General features: G+C 43.5%; 1 long non-coding RNA gene across 1 annotated transcript in view; it reads left to right on the top strand.

Annotated features, from left to right (window-relative positions):
• Positions 1-17,873, top strand: part of LOC139004089 (uncharacterized) — a 637,181-nt gene that overhangs the window by 307,704 nt on the left and 311,604 nt on the right. The gene's annotated exons all lie outside the window — the stretch shown is intronic.

Raw genomic sequence — 17,873 nt, 5'->3', positions numbered from 1 at the left:
GGCCTCTATCCTATATAATAAAAGGGTAATATGCAAATTGACCCTAACAGCAGAACGACTAGGAATGACTGGTCACTATGACACACACTGACCACCAGGGGTCAGATGCTCAATGCAGGAGCTGCCCCCTGGTGGTCAGTGCGTTCCCACAGGGGGAGCTCTGCTGAGCCACAAGCTAGGCTGACAGCTTCCAGCACAGCGGTGGTGGCGGGAACCTCTCCCGCCTCCTCAGCAGCGCTAAGGATGTCTGACTGCAGCTTAGGCCTGCTCCCTGCTGGCAAGAGGACATCCCCTGAGGGCTCCCGGGCTGCCAGAGGGATGTCTGACTGCCAGCTTAGGCCTGATTCCCCGGGGAGCGGGCCTAAGCTAGCAGGTGGACATCCCCTGGGGGGTCTCAGACTGCAAGAGGGCACAGGCCAGGATGAGGGACACCCTCCACTTAGTGCACACATTTTTGTGCACCAGGCCTCTAGTCTTCATAATAAAATAAAATCAGAAACTGGGTGAACTTGTTGCTTGTGGAAATAGGGCTCTTCTATGGAGTCGCAAGAAAAGCATTTTGGGGACCCACATGTGGGAAGATGAGGTGTAGTGGGGAGATTTACTGGAGCTGGAGGAAACACAAAGGACTGTCCCAGGTGCCCAGTGTCTCATCCCCGACCATGTGGCTCAGCTCCATCCTGCTGTGGAAGAAGTCCAGCCTTGTCTTCACCAAGCCCAGAAGAAGGGCCAGGGTCCAGAAATTCTGTGCCGTTGGCCTGGCATCGGCAGGGTGTCCAAAGCTTTCATATTTCAGTTCAGTCCATGCCAAAGCTTAGTCCAGCTCAGTTTCTGTCTTCATCTGGCTAGCTTAGTCTCTGTTCCCGGCTGTGCCCTGGCTGGCTCTGTGCTGCTGCACCCAGACCTGCACTTGGGCCTGCATGGCTGCCAGCCCATGCGACTGCTACAAAGAAAATGTGCTACCAGGAGAGGCCTTTGTTAAGCTTTGATTACATTACCTCGGGCTTGTGAAAGAGCTTGCTTGCTTTTCAAACTAGCCAATCTCTTTCCTGGCTCTTCAGAGATTTGCGTTGGGTCTTCCTCCTATCCAGTCTCTTTTCTAGGTCTCCTGGGGGCTGCGTCCCTTATCCAGTTTGATCCCTTTCCCAAGCTAGACACTTCCCCTTTATGGTAGCTATCTTGGCTTCTATTGTGCATGTCCCAAAGTTCTGCTGTATCATCTGGTTTCTACTGCACAGGTGCTTACCTACCTGGGTGCCATCTTGGCTTTGATTGGGCATGTGCCCAGCAGAGGAATTTCCCCTTCATTGTTTATCTCTCCTCAGTAATCCTGGATAATGGCCAGTTGTCCCCCGGGAGCCCGCTTTGGGTATCGGGCCCTGTGGGGGAGGATGTGACTGCCCTCTGGGTGTCTTAAACTGTAATTTCCAGACTTAATCAGGCTTAGGCTTAGCCAGTTTTTCTCTCTTCTCTTTTATTAATATCTTGCTACCTACGTTAACAATCTCATGTGCTACGTTGTCCTTTTCTGACACACATCAGTGGTGGTGAATCTTCTGCCAAGAAATCCGCTATTTTTATTGGTGTCCTTTACTCTGGGTTCCACTTTCCTTTTTCAAACATGAGAAGGAAAACTCAACTGCCAGCAGGAGTTCTGGCTTCCCAGTTGCCCAAAATATCAGGGGAGAAAGTGCTATATCCAGAGAAAGGTTTGGAAAGAAAGGGAAGAATGCTGTTTCCTACCCTTTCCTTTCACAGCATCTGGTCAAATCCTCTCACAGGGAAATTGGCAAGTCTTACAGCCTACTGCTCTTCCCTTCAAAATGTTATCCTCTTATCTTAATCCAGTAGTTTCCAAACTTTTGGGATATGAGTGATAGCATTTTTCAGCCTAAAATCATTTACAGACTCCCAAAGGAGAGCAGGTTTTTATTATTCTTTTAGGTCATGATTCCAGAGAAAGAGCTCCCTGCCCCCATACTCAGGAAAGTTATGGGGGACATTCCTACTGACTTGGGTCAAATACCATTCATTCCTCACACAAACATTAGGTCCAGCCCTCTGGATAGGATCAGCCCCATCTAAACCACTGGAAATGGGTCCCTCCTAGAAAAGAGCAGTTTTATAGCCAGATTAAAGGAGATGGGATGATGAGCTGGCAAAAAAATAAATGTTTTCCACATCTACAAGAGTACATACTTTGAAAAACATGTACCAATATGCAAAGGGATGGCTTTGATTTTTCTCTTGTTCTGCTATAGATTTGAAATATTGCTTAAGAAGTGGAACCATTATGTTAACAAATACAGTATACATGTAAGCAGCGTGCCCTACTTCACCAGTTTTTAATGCATATTCAGTCAAATCTCTTACCTTTCTATTTAGTAGCTCAAATTCCCACCTGCCTTTATAAACAGAAATTCCAATACATCTCTCTTGGACCTCCTGTCAACCCTGGTTTGTCCATAATGTCCCCAAATTGACTCTGTCCAAGGGGTTTAATCCCCGATGTCCTTAGGGGTCCTTTCTTGCTATCGCTGTCATTACCATGTAGTGTCCCTGTGGAAAGCTGGTCCTGCACTGTCCCAGTGATGCTTGTCCTTTCCTTGAGCAGGACCTGCTGCTTCAGAGCCCTGCCAAAGCCTCAGTGGGCTGTGTCTTCAGCTCCAGGGCCCCAGCTCACAGGTACAGATACTTTTCACCAACACCCAGGCTGGGAAGGAGTGATTTCCAACTTCAGCTTAGCACCATGCAGGAGCTGGTCATTTTCCATGGGTTTTTGGGCCAACAGGATGGATTGCAAGACCAGGGGACCCTGTTCCTGATGTTTTCTCTTCTAGAAACCTTGGGGTTTGATCTTGACACCAGACCTTGGCCATGGTCTGCAGTCCTTGCCCAGTGGTGTCTGTAATTTGAGTGTTGGTTAGAATTCGAATAATTGTCTCTCAGAAAGTATCTGGGCTCCCTAAGCAAACTGGTGTATCTTCTCATCTGTTAAAAGGAGAGACTGCTTTTCCTTTCCAAGCCTTTGGGAGGAAGAAGTTTTTGCCTCAGGGTAAGGGGGTACTTTTTAACTTTAATTTTTACAAAACAGCCAGGGTACTCTTCCAAGAACAACAAAATCTTCTCCAAGGAGACTTTCTTTCCAGATGGTAAAAGGCTGGCATAATTATTTTAAAAATCTCTCTCCCTGAACATCCTGGTAACATAAATATAAACCTGGATTTCTGCCTCAAGCTCACCCCTCCCAAAGTGCTCCCCGTGTTTGTGAATGAATGGCATCTCTTTTCCTGATGACCAATGACTGGGAGTTCTGGTTGTCTCCTTCTTACTCCCCTACTATATTTGAGCAATTGACAAGTGTCATTTCTACTTTCTAAATATCAACTGATTCTGTCCCCTTCCTCCCATCCCCGTTCCCACCAACTTCCTTAATTTCTCCTCTGGATTTCTAGGGCAGAGCATTCTGACCTATTGTCCACATTGCAGCCTGGCGTTTACTAAAATGAAGATGTGATCATGTGACTTCCCTGTGTAGTTTACAGGTGGCTGCTCCTTGTCTTTAGGCAGAATTCCAGAAACAGTCCAGAAATAGCCCCACATCTTTCTTACCTCTCCAGCCTTGTGTCTCACTATTTTTTCCTTCTTCACAATCTTTGTTCTACCCCTACCAGAGCCCTCACACTCATTGGGGCTCCAGGCTCTCTCAATTTGCATCCACCCACCACATATTTGCTTCCTGCTCTCTGGAAACTCCCTCTCCTCCTCAGTCCCTCTTCCTCCATGCTGTATATACATCTAATGTTCAGATTGATGACATCCCCCAACCTGGTTTTCATACTCTTGCCATGGATCCTCTGTATTCTTCTCCATGTGTCATTGCTCGGTGAAATCCTCATTCCTGTTGATAAGACACTAAGCTTCATGAAGAGGCCTGCTATGTCTGCTCATGCACATTCACCTAGTATGTACTTATTTAAGTAATAAATCCATGAATTCATTTCAGAAGGCAGCCTGGTCTAGGGGAGATTTTACTGGGAGTCAGATGATATGGCTTTTGCCATGTTCTCTGACTTCCTGTGTGACTTTTGTGTAAGATGCTACCTTACTTGGATGGGGTTAACACTGTTGGGAAGAATCTGGTCCTCAGTCAGGAGTTCCTGGCTGAGAGCTGGGCTTCTGGAGGTAGCACTTGGTAACCCTTTTTGATTAACTCTCATGTTTTCTACCCGTGACTCTCACTACCAAGGAAACATGTGAATGGCACGAGGGCACCTTAGAATATGAAAACATGCATTTGCAGGCCCCTGCGTCAGATGACTGATTAGGCTAACTCTGAATTTCCAGTACACTGGAATTGAAATAATAGTCCCAGCGGTAAAATTATACAACAGAAGTAATGCTGCAAGTTAATCCAACTGTCTGCCCATGAATGATCTCAGTTCCTTCTGAAAACTGTATTTCTACCCATAACATTCAGAAAGCTGTTTATCTGGGCTGCAGGTCATGTGATTAGGTCGGACGTGGGGTGTGCTGGCCGTGGCTATTTGTACTGATTTTCTCCTCTTAAAAAATGCATTTAGAAAATGATTCAGTTCCTGTAAAGAAAAATACACATCTATTTTTTTCGCAGTGCATTTTTAAAATGGCAAATCATAAGCCAGTGACCTTAAAAGAAATTCAATAAATCATTAAAAATGCTGCTGCTTGCAAGCCCAGCTCTGACTAATTCCTCACACTTGGCATTATCAGATACACCAAGACTTCATTCACCCTCCCCAGCCTCCTAAATGCTGCATGTTGGCAGCCTTCTGCTGAACGCAAGCCTCTGAGTCAGGGCGATAGGGTTTTCTTTCGGCACCAAATGTATTATTTATGTGTTTATTTTGGGGGTGGAGCAGGTGGAACCCAAATCACTGGTTTCTCAGCAACCCATGTGCTGGAAAGTTCCTGTTTGCAGAAAGGCCCCCCACAGAGAACGTGAGGGTCTCCCTCAACTTAATTATTCTTCCCTGAGAAAATAATAGAGGGACTGGCAGAACCACAACCGTCACTCTGATGTTGGGGTGGGTGCGAAGAAAAATACTTAAGAAATATTTTGTTTTACTTTTTTTTGTTGGCGGTGGTTTTTAAATTTCAGTCACTTGAATTAGAAAATGAATCGTCTCTCATTTTTATGGTTCAAATCATACAGATATATCTAAGATAGCAATGAAAAGTCTTCTTAAGTTACCTCTACACCCTCCCATATCATCAGATACTTAATTTTATTTTGGAGGATTAGATAAGCATGTAGGCACATGTGTTGGAGTTTTGCTTTCTTCCTATTTAAACATTTATTTATCTAAGAGGCTCATAGTAAAATACTGTACCATAATTTATTCTTTTCTTTTTCTTTTTTAAACTCAATATGTCGTAGATATCTCCAGGTGTCCTGACTTCTGAACTTGGTTATAGGATGTCTGCTTGGTGCCATAAGCCCGGCACCTGTGGACCCCGGCATGGTCCTGGTTGGCCACTCCTGTGTTTTGTTTTCTCTCTCTGATTCCATTTAAAGACAAAGATGGCACCATCATCTCTTGGTAACTGATTGTTTAGAGCTGTTTCTAATGAACTCTGTGGGCTGAATTTCAGTTTAATTTACACAAATTTCATTTTGTAGGCACACACTTTGGGGCCATGTGTTTCGTCTTTTCTGGCCCCTAACCAATGACCACACCTACACGCAGAGCTTAGATATCTGTGCAACCAAACACAAGCAGATAGTGATGCAACCGCTCCGATAATTCAGGGACAGAAGGGAGTTCTGCCCAGATGACTCAGGTGATCCTGGCTGCAGAAACTGTGTATGGGAGGGAATCATTCCTTCTTTTATGAAAACATTTCAGAGCTGTGAGAGTGAACCCTGGACACTGTGGGAGAGTGACTAATGCTTGAGAGGCCATGCAGGGCCTCAAGATCAACTTTGGCCATTTGTATCCCGATCCTAAGAGAACCAGGAGGCCTTCAACGGGTTTGAGCTGACGGTGATCTCCTGTGATTTACATGTCACATGGATTATTTCAGCTGGAATGTGGTGAACGGAGGGGGACAAAGCAGACTGGGGGAGGGAGGTGCATGGGTCACATGGGTGCTCTGGCAGGTGAGAGATGGCGGTGGGGAGGTAGAGCTGGAGATCCAAAGAAGAGGGCACATTTCAACAAATATCTGGAGGATAAAACAAAATAGAAATCTGCGGTTGATTGGCGATGGTGAGAACCTTGCCAAGGACGATGTATGTGTGTGGCCAGGAAAGGCTAAGAGATACCACTGAGAGAGGGACCCCTGGGGGACAATGCAGTTTGAGGAGGGCAGATTGTCAGAGCAGCTTCCTTTGAAGTGACATTAACACATCCAAGAAGAATGTGGAGCAGGTGCTTGGATATATAGGGTCCTGCAGCCCTGAGTGAACAAATTGGGTGGGGGGTCTGGTCTGGACTCCCCTTCTCATGCTGAGGGGAGAGTCCTGGGGTTTGAGGGCTTCCAAAACGGGATCGAAAACTCAAGGCAGATTGTTTCCTTCTATCCATAGTAGCTATAACTTGGTAGCTGTCATCAATGGCAGGGGAGCCTGCTAACTGGTAAAAAGGCCCAGTGAATGGAGTCTTTTAGACAAAGTTAACTCAGGGGACAGAAATGGCACATGAGTCGGCAAAATTTAACTTTTCCATAAAATATATCACCAAAATAACAGTGCGAGTAATTAGTGATCTCTAATTAATCTTTGTTTTTTGTTGCGGCAGAGATCAAGACTAAACAGGTACATTTTAAGAAGGAGTGTGTGAAGTATCATTTCTTTAACCTTATAAACAATCTCTCCACCTAATATAACTTTACCTCCTTTTCTGTCCTCTTGAAAACCTCTATTTTCTCTCACTTGTAACCTTGCTCAGCATTTCCCCTCAACTTTCTTGGGAGGCACTTGTAATTGGAGAATTAAACATGTTTGTAGCCCTTTCTCTTGTGGTTGAATTCATCCAGGTTCATGGGCCAGTGGCTTCCTCACTCAGCTGTTCCTGGGGTCTCACTAACAAGCTGGGCCCCCCTGGAGGAGAGCCCTCACTTTTTCTTGAGTCTGATGTCATTCTGCCCTGGGAGGCTCCTCACCGCCCCTCCTCCTGGACCCTCTTCCTTGCATCCCAATTTGCTTTGATTATTCCGAGTTTTTCAAAGACTGAAAGAGAAAAGCTGATAGTATATCTCTTTCTAGAAAGGCTGGCTCTAATCCTGAGACAATTTCTTTCCAACTGGGAAAAAAGTTACCTTAGCAACTAAGTGCCTAATTAACTCAAAACTTTCCCCCTCCTCCTTTATCGATATTCAATTAACATCAAATCGCTTCTTTGCTATGCTCTGTAGTTTTATAACCTTCGAGCAAATAGCTGAAGTGGGCCTGCCCAGGAGCCACTGCAAGGTGAGGAAAGTGCCAGAGGGGCCCAAATGCACAGGTGAGGACTCAGGTGCCCCTCTCCCCCACCTTCCTGTTGCGCATTTTAGGATCCCTGGATGCAATTTAGATGCAGCTGTTGGGGGTGAAGGGGCAGGGACAAAACTCTGAAGTGAACAGAATTAAGTTTCTAGTATTCCACAGAATGGGACTCAGGAACAGAAATAGGTAGGTGTATGGAAAAATGAAATTACCTTTTTTAAATTTTTATTTTGAGTTTATGGACAGAGATCTGTATTACAGTTGTTGAAAGTAATGGAGGGCAATGAAGCAGCACCTACCGAATTCGTAAACTGTTTTCTTACTCTAAAGGTAAAGTAAGAGGTGGTCTTTCCCTAAAAGAATCAAGGGAGAAATGAGCGGAGGCTAGCTTTCCTCCCCTTTTATTGCTGCAAGCTAGTTTGGAGATCCAGATATTTTCCTTACTGTCTCCAAATGCAGAAACAAGTTGCTCAGTGGGAACTTCTGAGTGTTCCATCCATGACCACAGCTGCTTCCTTAACCTCATTATCACCTGCCCTTGACAATTTCTCCATCCTGAACATGGCAAGTGTATCTTATCTATATCATCCACTTTGGGAACAAATGGGCGTAAAACTAAATGCATTTATTCTGTCAAATTCTGACAAGATGAGTGAATTAACACATAAAACCATAAAATCATCTCAGTGACCCTTGTTGAGTGCTTACTACCTATTGTGCATGAAATATGTTGATAATCTCATTAGGAATGCCCTATGAAGTAGATGCTATTGTCCCCTTCTTACAAATGAGGGGATTGAGCCGTACAAAATGCATATATCTTGGTTAAGGCTACATACTAAGTCAATCTGGGACTTGGATCCGCATCAGTTTATTGCCAAACATTTGCTCAGTTATTAACCGTGCTGTTCACATGAGCAGAGAAGAAAAATCATTTTATTTCAGCACATGCCTTCAAATGCCACATCCAAGGATGCTCTGACCTTGACAAGTTATCAAATAAAACTGATGCTTCCAGAAGTGCAAGTCAAGTGTGTATACAAGGAGCTGGTCCCACACAAAATTCCAGGTGGTCAGATTCATTTCTCTCTGTCCATTGTGTAAAACAGCTGTGTATATACACTGTGTTGTCTTATGAGCAGCTAACCCTGGGACTCAGGGTTCCCAAATTTAGCAAAAAAAATGAAAAGGTGCCTAGTTGAATTTTGGATAAAAAATGAAAAATGGTTAGTACAGCTATACCCTATGCAATATTTGAGACATATTTTTTTATCTGGCAACCCTACAGGGATTGGGTCCTATCACTGCAAAGCATATGCTTGTTCTTCACTGTCCTAATATTGGGCCCCACTACCCTGGCTAAGACCAGAAAAATTGCACAGACTCAAACACAGTGCTACCAACTCACGCATTGTGATTCAAAGCAGTGCCCAAGAGGACATCCAGTGTGGGTGTCTTGCTTTGGGCTGGTCTTTCCCAGCACCTCTTCTTTCCCACTCGGAGCTCCTGTGCTGAGGAGGAACAGTCCACAGTGAGCCATGCTGAGTTCTCCTCCCTACTCTTTGTCATCAATATTTGCCTCTCAGATCCCAATACGCCAATCACCATCTGTACAGTCAGTACCTGGGCACACACGATTTTTGTTGTCAGAATATCAGCACTAGAAAGACTGATGGAGAGCATTTCACAAATGAGGAAACTGACGACCTCACTGACAGAAATTCATGTTCAAAGTCACACAATTAAACAGGAGTCAGCACTGGGACTGACCTCAGCCAGGACTTTTCCCGCCCTGGTGGCTCTGCCTTTCCACACTGTGGGATGGGATCAAGTTCCACCTCCCTGCCCACCTCCACAACTCGGGTGCTCCTCCCCTTCGCTGATGGTGGTGATGATGAGAATGATGGAGACAATAGCTGATTTCTTCAGTTCTCAGCATTGTACTAGCATACATAGTATTTCCTTTAATCACTGCATACCAATAAGGTAGCTATTATTTATTGCTAAGATTGATCCACCAGGTTTTCATGCCTCTAACTCTAATTTTCACTCTCCTCAAGAACAACAGTACCCATTTTAAAATTACAGTAATTCCCAGAGAGTTTGGGAAGTACATATTTGTGCTTGTTAAACATGACAATTCTATTTTCTTTGTTTCTCATTTCCAAAGAATGGGTTGATACTGCAATTGGGGAGGCAACCTCTGGTACTGATCCAACATACATAGCCCTCAAAGGCTTCTCAAATTTCCTCCTCTTCCTTTTCTACCAATCCCAGCATGCTTTGCGACATGTGTTTATTTTATTGCTTTGAGGAGGTGGAGATATTTGGGTGTGTTTTTCCTTTAAGGAAGTATGAAGCAAGACTATTATGCAAACACTGAGAAATTTTCTTTATTCTACGCATTTGGAAATAGTTGTATTTTATATGATTAATTTGGAAAGAACTTGTAATTCATTGGAACATGTGGGACTATAATAATTACTACCATTTATGAGCACTATCCTCAGGCTCGACACCATGTAAGGTGTGTTGTGTACCGTATCTCTAGTTCTCCCAACAACCTGGGAGATAGACGTTATTATCCCAGTGCTATAAAAGTAGACACACGAGTCTCTGAGAGGTTAAGAAATTTACCAAGGTCACAAAGGAAGTGAAAATGTTGAATATGGATTCAGGACTGTTCAACTTGAAAGTCATTATGCTTTTCAAATGTCACTATTTAAAAAAAAGTCACATAGTTGTGTATTTGGGAAATACTTTTCATTATTTCCTTTTTCGGAGTTTCACAATGTCTACCAGCATATTAAAGACTAGGAATTCCTATAACATAGAAGTCTATTTGACTTTTTATTTAGCTCAGAGTTTGCATATAGAGCTTACTGGTATTTGACCATGGAGTCTTCTCTCCTCCCTCAGCCCCCCCTCCCCCACCCCCCACACACCCTTCAACACCTTAAGGAACCAGTGTTTGTAATAACTTTACCCATTCCATAGTAGAGGCTATGGATATAAGCAGGATTACAAAGGATTTAACACAGTGTCATTCGAGACTCAGTTCAATGACCTTAAAAGGAATTATTACAACATAAAGGAGAAAACCAAAGGGCAGGGAAAAAATGACAGTATTTTGAAATATCTGAAATGCCATCATGTGAGAGAGATTAAAATTGTTTCAAAGGTCCAGAAGGAGTAGAACTTGAATCAATGCATAGAAAACACAGGAAGCCAGATTTTGCTTTACTTAGGAGAGACTCCTAATAGTCAGATCTGCCCAAAAGTGGACCAGACCACTCATTATTGACAATGATTGGCCAGAGACTCCTTGGCACTCTAACATCAACTCAGTGCTTGAGTTAGATAACCTTGAAGGGTTTTGCCAACTAAGATTCTGTTTTTATTTAAACTGACTAATCCCATCCAAAATAAAGCAATTTAATGATGAACAGTTGGTCCACCAGTTTATATTTTTATAGAAAATAGTCAATTGCATAGCAAACAGCAAATTATGTGCCTGGTTTTTGAAAACTCTCTAATTTTTTTGGCAGCGTGTGCTGCATGATATCTATGCAAACGTCTACGCTTTCCTTCAGAGATGGGCATTCTTTCTTAGTGTGTGTGTGTCACTTTCCAGGGGACTGGTTACCAACTCGGTCAGGCTTGGGACTGGTTGCAGGAGCAGTGCTCATGGGGTGAAATAGAGTGATTTTCTGTGGTGCTGGTACATCAGTGGTGCTTTTCTTCTGTGAAGATAGCAATGCATTTCTGAGAGGATAGGTCTACCTTAGCAGGTGAAATTTTAAACCTCTAAGTTACGTGACTTAAGTAAATCCACATTGAATATATTTACAGTGTTTATAATTACATATGCTGCCCACACTATTAGATAAGAAGTTGTGAAAACATTAAAACTCTGTAGTTCCCAGGAATGTAAATACCCACCATGACCTAAAATGCTACAATGCCTTCAGGGCGCAGAGTACTGGGGAGTTTTGATGCTATTTATGGAGTACAGTAATATGGTGATGCACTTGATTCTATTAGATAAGCTATAAATAATTTCAAAGTCAGGAAATATGACTATTTTATATGCATGCATTATAAAACCATGACCGTAAGTAGGAAAATAACCCAAGCTACCAAACTAACTATATTTTTTTATTAATGCAGCAGTTCTCAACCTGTGGGTTGCGACCCCTTTGGCGGTCGAACGACCCTTTCACAGGTTTCACCTAAGACAATCCTGCATATCAGATATTTACATTACGATTCATAACAGTAGCAACATTACAGTTATGAAGTAGCAACAAAAATAATTTTATGGTTGGGTCACAACATGAGGAACTGTATTTACAGGGCCAGAAGGTTGAGAACCACTGTTAAATGTATGCTTGCTGCCTTTTGTTTTTTGATTTTGCTTATTTGCCCATAGACAAGCAGTAGTAGGCACTGAAGCTTAAAAAAAAATTATGAAAAGACTTATGTAATCCCAGTGCCAGGTTTTCAACATTGAGTTCCCTTACGTAAGCGATTCAATTCCCTAAGGAGTATCTGAGGATTCCTGGAGAGTGCTTTCATGTCCTGATCATCCTGCCACTGTCTCCCTAATGCCCCCAGACCTCTGAGCTGCTGCTCCAGACTCAATTCTATAAATTCTTTTTACTCAATGTACCCCACCCCACCAGTGGGTAGGCGTTTCCTGGCCTCACCCCAACCTTCTGAGTCAGAATCTGAATTCAGTGAGCTCCCCAAGGCTTGTACCCGTAGTAAAGCTTGAGAAGCTCGGTTTACCTCATAAAGATGTTCTTTACTTGTCCTTCTTTGTCCCAAGCATGGACCCAAGGTTTCCTTGCCCCTGTTGTATGTAATACACTGAACTAAAGGCTTCCAGGGGCCAGGAGAGATACAAACCAAAAAGTAGATCTAGGACATCTCTGCTTGGCAAGCCTGAGATGGCATATTATAGGATCCTATCGTGTCCAGCTACCTCCTTAAGCCTTAGGCTAATGCTGTGTTGTTAGGGCCTACTTACAGCTTCAGTTAAAGTCACCTTTCTCAGGTATTTTTTCATTAAAACCTCGGGGCTAAGTCTTCTGCCTCTGGTGCCCTCAGAGTAGGCCCCAAATTAACATCCTAACCATCTTTGTCCCCAGTCCATTCTACTGGGAAATTTAGCTCTTCTGGTTCAACTTCTCCCTCTAGGCCTCTGCAGCCTTTTTATAAGCATAGCCAAAAGTCTCATTAAAACATTTTCCCAAGTAAAATAGCAGACTTCCTCCAAAGATAAATCATATACCACCACTGGGAGATGGAAACAGCTGCAGGAAGATTTAAAATGAATGTGTGTGTGTGTGTGTGTGTGTGTGTGTGTGTTGCTACACTTTAAATAGAAACCTGTTAAATGCTCTAATTTTTTAAAACAAAGCTAGAAAAAGAATACTATTATTTGGATACCAAGTATTTATGGGTGGTTTTGTTTCAAAATGATCATATTGTTTTTCCTATTATGTTGCCTAGTTTCAGTTAAGTTTAGACTTCCCAATTGATATTTCAGGTGATGACGACAAATTATCTCAGGGTTTCTTAGGTGGTAGATATTATTTTGTTATAGAAGAGATAAACCAAAGAACTTATATACTTACTAGAGGTCTGGTGCACGAATTTGTGCATGGGTGGGGTCCCTCGGCCTGGCTGCCGATCGGGGCCATGGGAGGTTGGCTGGGGGGAGGGGCATGGGAGGTTGGCTGTGGGAGCACATTGACCACCAGGGGGCAGCTCCTGTGTTGAGCATCTGCCCCCTGGTAGTCAGTGCATGTCATAGTGACCAGTCTACTGGTTGTTCAGTTGTTCAGTCACTTAGGCTTTTATATATATAGACTAGAGGTCCAGTGCATGAAATCTGTGCACAGGTAGAGTCCCTAGACCTGGCCAGCGATCAGGGCCGATCTGTGGGGCGACCGGCAGAGAGATCAGGGGGCCCCCACTGGCACCCGCCTTGGCTGGCCTGGGGCCTGCGGGCTGGGGGCAGATCCTGCGTTGAGCGTCTGCCCCCTGGTGGTCAGTGCACATCATAGCAACCATTCATTCCGCTGTTTGGTCAATTTGCATATTAGGCTTTTATTAAATAGGACTAGAGGCCTGATGCATGAAATTTGTGCACTCGTGGGGGTGGGGGGAGTGTCCCTAGCCTGGCCTGTGCCCTCTCACAGTGCGGGAGCCCCGTGATCAATCTCTCCAAAGAGGTAGGCCCCGCCCACCCATCTGGGGCTCCTTGATGGATTGCCTCAAAGAGGAAGGCCGGAGTCAGGGGTCCCACCTCCGCGCTGTGCGGAACTGTGAGACCCCCAGCCTCACTGCGTGGAGCTGCCGGGACCCACCTCCATGCTGCGCGGGGCCGCGGGACCCCTGGTGTAACTGCGCAGAGCCGCCAGGACCTGCCTCTGCGCCGCACACAGCATCAAAGTCTCTGTCCACCTGCGTGTGCCTGCTGCGCACACAGCCTCCTGGTGATGGATTGTTACAGCATGAGGGCATCACGGTGTGAGGGCGTGACGACCACATAGGCTTTTATTAGTATAGATATGCATAACCCATGGACATGGGCAATAGGGTAGTGAAGATCTCAGGGGAGATGGATAGGGGCTGGGAGGAGGGCGGTAAAGGGGGGGGGCGGGAATGGGAGATATCTGTAATATTATCAACAATAAAAATATATTAAAAAATAAAAAAAGACTTGAAGGCAAAATACAGTCTACATTTCTATCATCTTTGCAACCCTTCTAGAGGTTCTTGCACTTTATTCAGTTTCTCTTTAGCTAGGCAGGGGTGGGGAACCTTTTTTATGCTAAGGGCCATTTGGATATTTATAACATCATTTGAGGGCCATACAAAATTATCAACGTAAGAATTCGTCTGCTATATTTGGTCAAACATTTAATAAACTCACCCCCAATGCTTTGGCCAGGGCCAGACCAAATGATTTCGAGGGCATTATATGGCCCATGGGCCAGATGTTCCCCACCCCTGAGCTAGAGTATGAGATATTTGAAGCTGGGCACCAAGTTCATTCACTGAGAGTCCCTTTTTGGGCTTTCTGTATGTATCTCATTTTTCCCATTTAATCATTGCAATGTGTTTGTGATGTTGGTATTATTTTTATCTAAAGTTAATCAGTCAATAGTTATTAACCAAACACCTACTATATGCCAGAGAGTGAGTAAGACAGCGTCCTGCTCTGAAGGAGCTTATATTCAAAACATATCTGGTCCAACTGCCCCATTTTATAGATGAAAACACTGAGGTTCCATGAGTTTGTGTCTTGTCTATGGTCAAATAGCTAATAGGTCAGAGCCAGGACTAGAGCTAGGCTGACTCTCACGATTATGCCCTCCTTATAGTGCTGTACAGCCTATAGATCCTCAGTAGATGTTTGTGTAATGAGTGGTGAAGAATTTGTTTGGAAAAAAATATGATTATAAGCTGTTTGGGGTGGCAACGGGGAGACCTCAGGAGGTGGAGGGCATGTTCAAGCAATAAAAGTTTCTAACTATTAGATTAGGAAAAGCTTTTATTCTCTCCTGAGGAGAAAGAAAAAAAATGGGGGAAAAGGCATGAAAGGGAAATAGAGGAGAGAAGGAGGGGAGCCAACAAGGAGGCTTGAGACTGACTGTAGGTCAAATCAGTAAGTTCTAACTCCTGAAGCCAGCAGCACTGCTGTTCCAATATCCAGAAGTGCTTGGTGTGAGTGGAGCCAGGTTTTGAGAGGCCAGAAGGTTCTACAGTTTCAGAAAACTTCTTTCCGAAAAAGAGCACAAAGTTGCAAATAAAGCAAATAGGAACAGACTCTTGGAAGGGGCTGGCATAAGTGAGAGGGTCTGAAGTTTAAGCAGCATCATAAGCTTATGTCAAATTCACCTCTGATTGGATCTGGTGTGTTTAGGAGTGTGTGAAACGGTGAAGGGAATGAGCACATCTGGGGCAAAGCAGAGACACTGTCCTGCTACTGGATACAGGAACCAGGAGGTGGGGAGAGGAGTTGGCAGGAGAACATAAGCTGTCCTGAATTAGCAGAAAGTTGAAAAGGGCTTTGCATCTTACAAATTGAATGGGGGTGGGGGAGTAAGTGTGTTGGGAGTGCGGTGGGATTGAGTCAATCTTATCTACAGCTCTCAAGAGACCCCTTGCTATAATAAGAGTTTCTTTTTAAAAATAAATTAACTAATGAAATACTATTTGTTTTCATGCCGTCTCTGCTCCAGTCAAATGGAAATGCTCATTGTTTTAATAATGTGCACTAATATAATTATACACCCGAATAATTTGGAGCTGATAACAAGGTGCATCATAGGAAGGTCCCAGTGGAGGTGGGAGAATTATTAGGGAATTTGAATTAATGGGAGTGATGATTGATTCTCAAAGTGAAGACTGGCATATCTTTAATGGTTAGGAATTTAATGGACCAATCATTGTTAGGTGCAAAATTAATTTATACAGAAAATCTTTTTGAGTATCTAGCTGTGTTCTGGACACTAGTAATAAAAAAGGATATTATAAAATAAAACTTATTCCCTCAAAAAGAGTACAAATAAGTTAGTGGCTATCTCAATATTTTTGGGAGAGGAGGCAAGATAGGATGGAAAAATGGTTGTGGCCAGATCTTAGTTCTTTTAGAAATCCTGCCATTAAGGAAAGGCTTGAGCTTGGCAGAGGCACATTTGCCATAATAGCTTCTTAGATGGAGTGACAAGGGAAGTGATAGAGGGAGGGTGGGGCTTCCAAGCCTGAATGTGTCATGATGACTCTTGCAGGAATGTGAATCTTGTGTTGAGGAGCTGGGAACACAGAGGAAGATGAAAGACTAATAGGCTGTAATTATCATAGAACTATTGAAACTCATCATCTGGCATGTTATACATGGTACCAACGGGTTGAATAATATCCTGGCAAAGGATATGTATATTTTAGATAATTGGGGCATGGCTACTTCGAATCCTTGGCCATTGTAATGAAGATTAGCTAGCTGTTACCCAAGTCTATTTCCTCTTCCTCTTGGGCACACAGCAAAATGAGGTTTCCCAGCCTCTCTTGCAGTTAGACGTGCTGATTTGAATGCGTTTTGAACAAAGTCATGTGTAACCACAGGGACTTACAGGAACCTCCCACATGCAGCTCTCCATATTCTTTCTGCCACCATGGCAATCTTGGAAGCTTTGTGAGACAAGGAAGGAGGGCCAGATAGAAGACCTCTGTGTCGCTGAGCCATGACTTGGAGAGTAAGAATAGATGCCTACTAATCAAGAATACCTATTTTGGACACGTGTGAGAAACAAATGCTTGTTGTCTTCATACACTAAGATTTGGGGTTTGTTTTCACAGAAGCTACTTTATCTTAATTCAGGGGTCAACAAACTATGGCTCTGGGGTCAAATCCAGCTCATGGCTTTTTTTGCACAGACCATGAGAATGGTTTTAAATTTTTTTTGACACTTTTAAAGGATTGTTAAAAATATGCAACAGACACCATATGTGACCCAAGAAGTATAAAATATTTACTGTCTCTTTACAGAAAAAGTTTGCCAATCCCTGTTTTAACCAATATGGAAATTTCACATGACAGAGACCTTGGATTGCAGGCAGATATAAAGTCTTGTAATTGTATTACAAATAACTTTTTCATATATGAAAAAGTTATTTGTAATACAATTACAAAGTATACTATATACTTCCAGAAAAACGGAATAACCAGGACTGTATTTACCATTCAAACTCTAACAATTAAAAAAAAACCCACTCTAAATAAATATGTAACTGTTTTTTAAGACATTGAATTATCAGGCAACGGAGAACAGTGATCCCTGAGAGACAGCAAACAAATGAGGCCAGTTCTGCAATGGCCCCGGTTTATTGCCTGGAGAGAATTTCCAGGTCTTGTTTCAGGGAGGGGGCCCCTAGAAGGGCTTGTAAGCTTTTCTGAGTGGAGGAGACAGAGCTGGGCATCTGAGGAGGCCAAGGCGGCTAGCCTTCACAGAAGAGTATGAGGTTAGATAGGACTTTGGAAAGGATGAAGCCCCCTGAAGCATGTCATTGGGCACTGATTCACACATGCATTTGAGGACACCATGGAGTCAGAGGGAAAAACCATTCAAAAGAATTAGAGGAAACAATCACTGGAGCTAATGCAGGCAAATGCTCACGAAGAGGGTAACAAATTCTATTTCAAACAGAGTAGAAAACCTCATAAGACATGGGACATCTGAAGTACTCAGAAGGGGTTTGCCTTAATAGGAGGGCACAATAGCCTGAGACTACCTGTTGCTCTAGTCCTTTCTCATGGAATTGAAAGCAAGATCCAACAGGATTAAACTTTTCCATGTAATTTACCTGCACCCCAGACCCAAATTAAAAA

The sequence above is a fragment of the Myotis yumanensis genome, unplaced genomic scaffold (genome assembly GCF_028538775.1).
Source record: "Myotis yumanensis isolate MYYU_CA2020_CCGP unplaced genomic scaffold, mMyoYum1.0.hap1 SCAF_2, whole genome shotgun sequence".
In the NCBI taxonomy this organism is placed as follows: domain Eukaryota; kingdom Metazoa; phylum Chordata; class Mammalia; order Chiroptera; family Vespertilionidae; genus Myotis; species Myotis yumanensis.
This window is presented reverse-complemented; position numbering and strand designations above follow the sequence as displayed.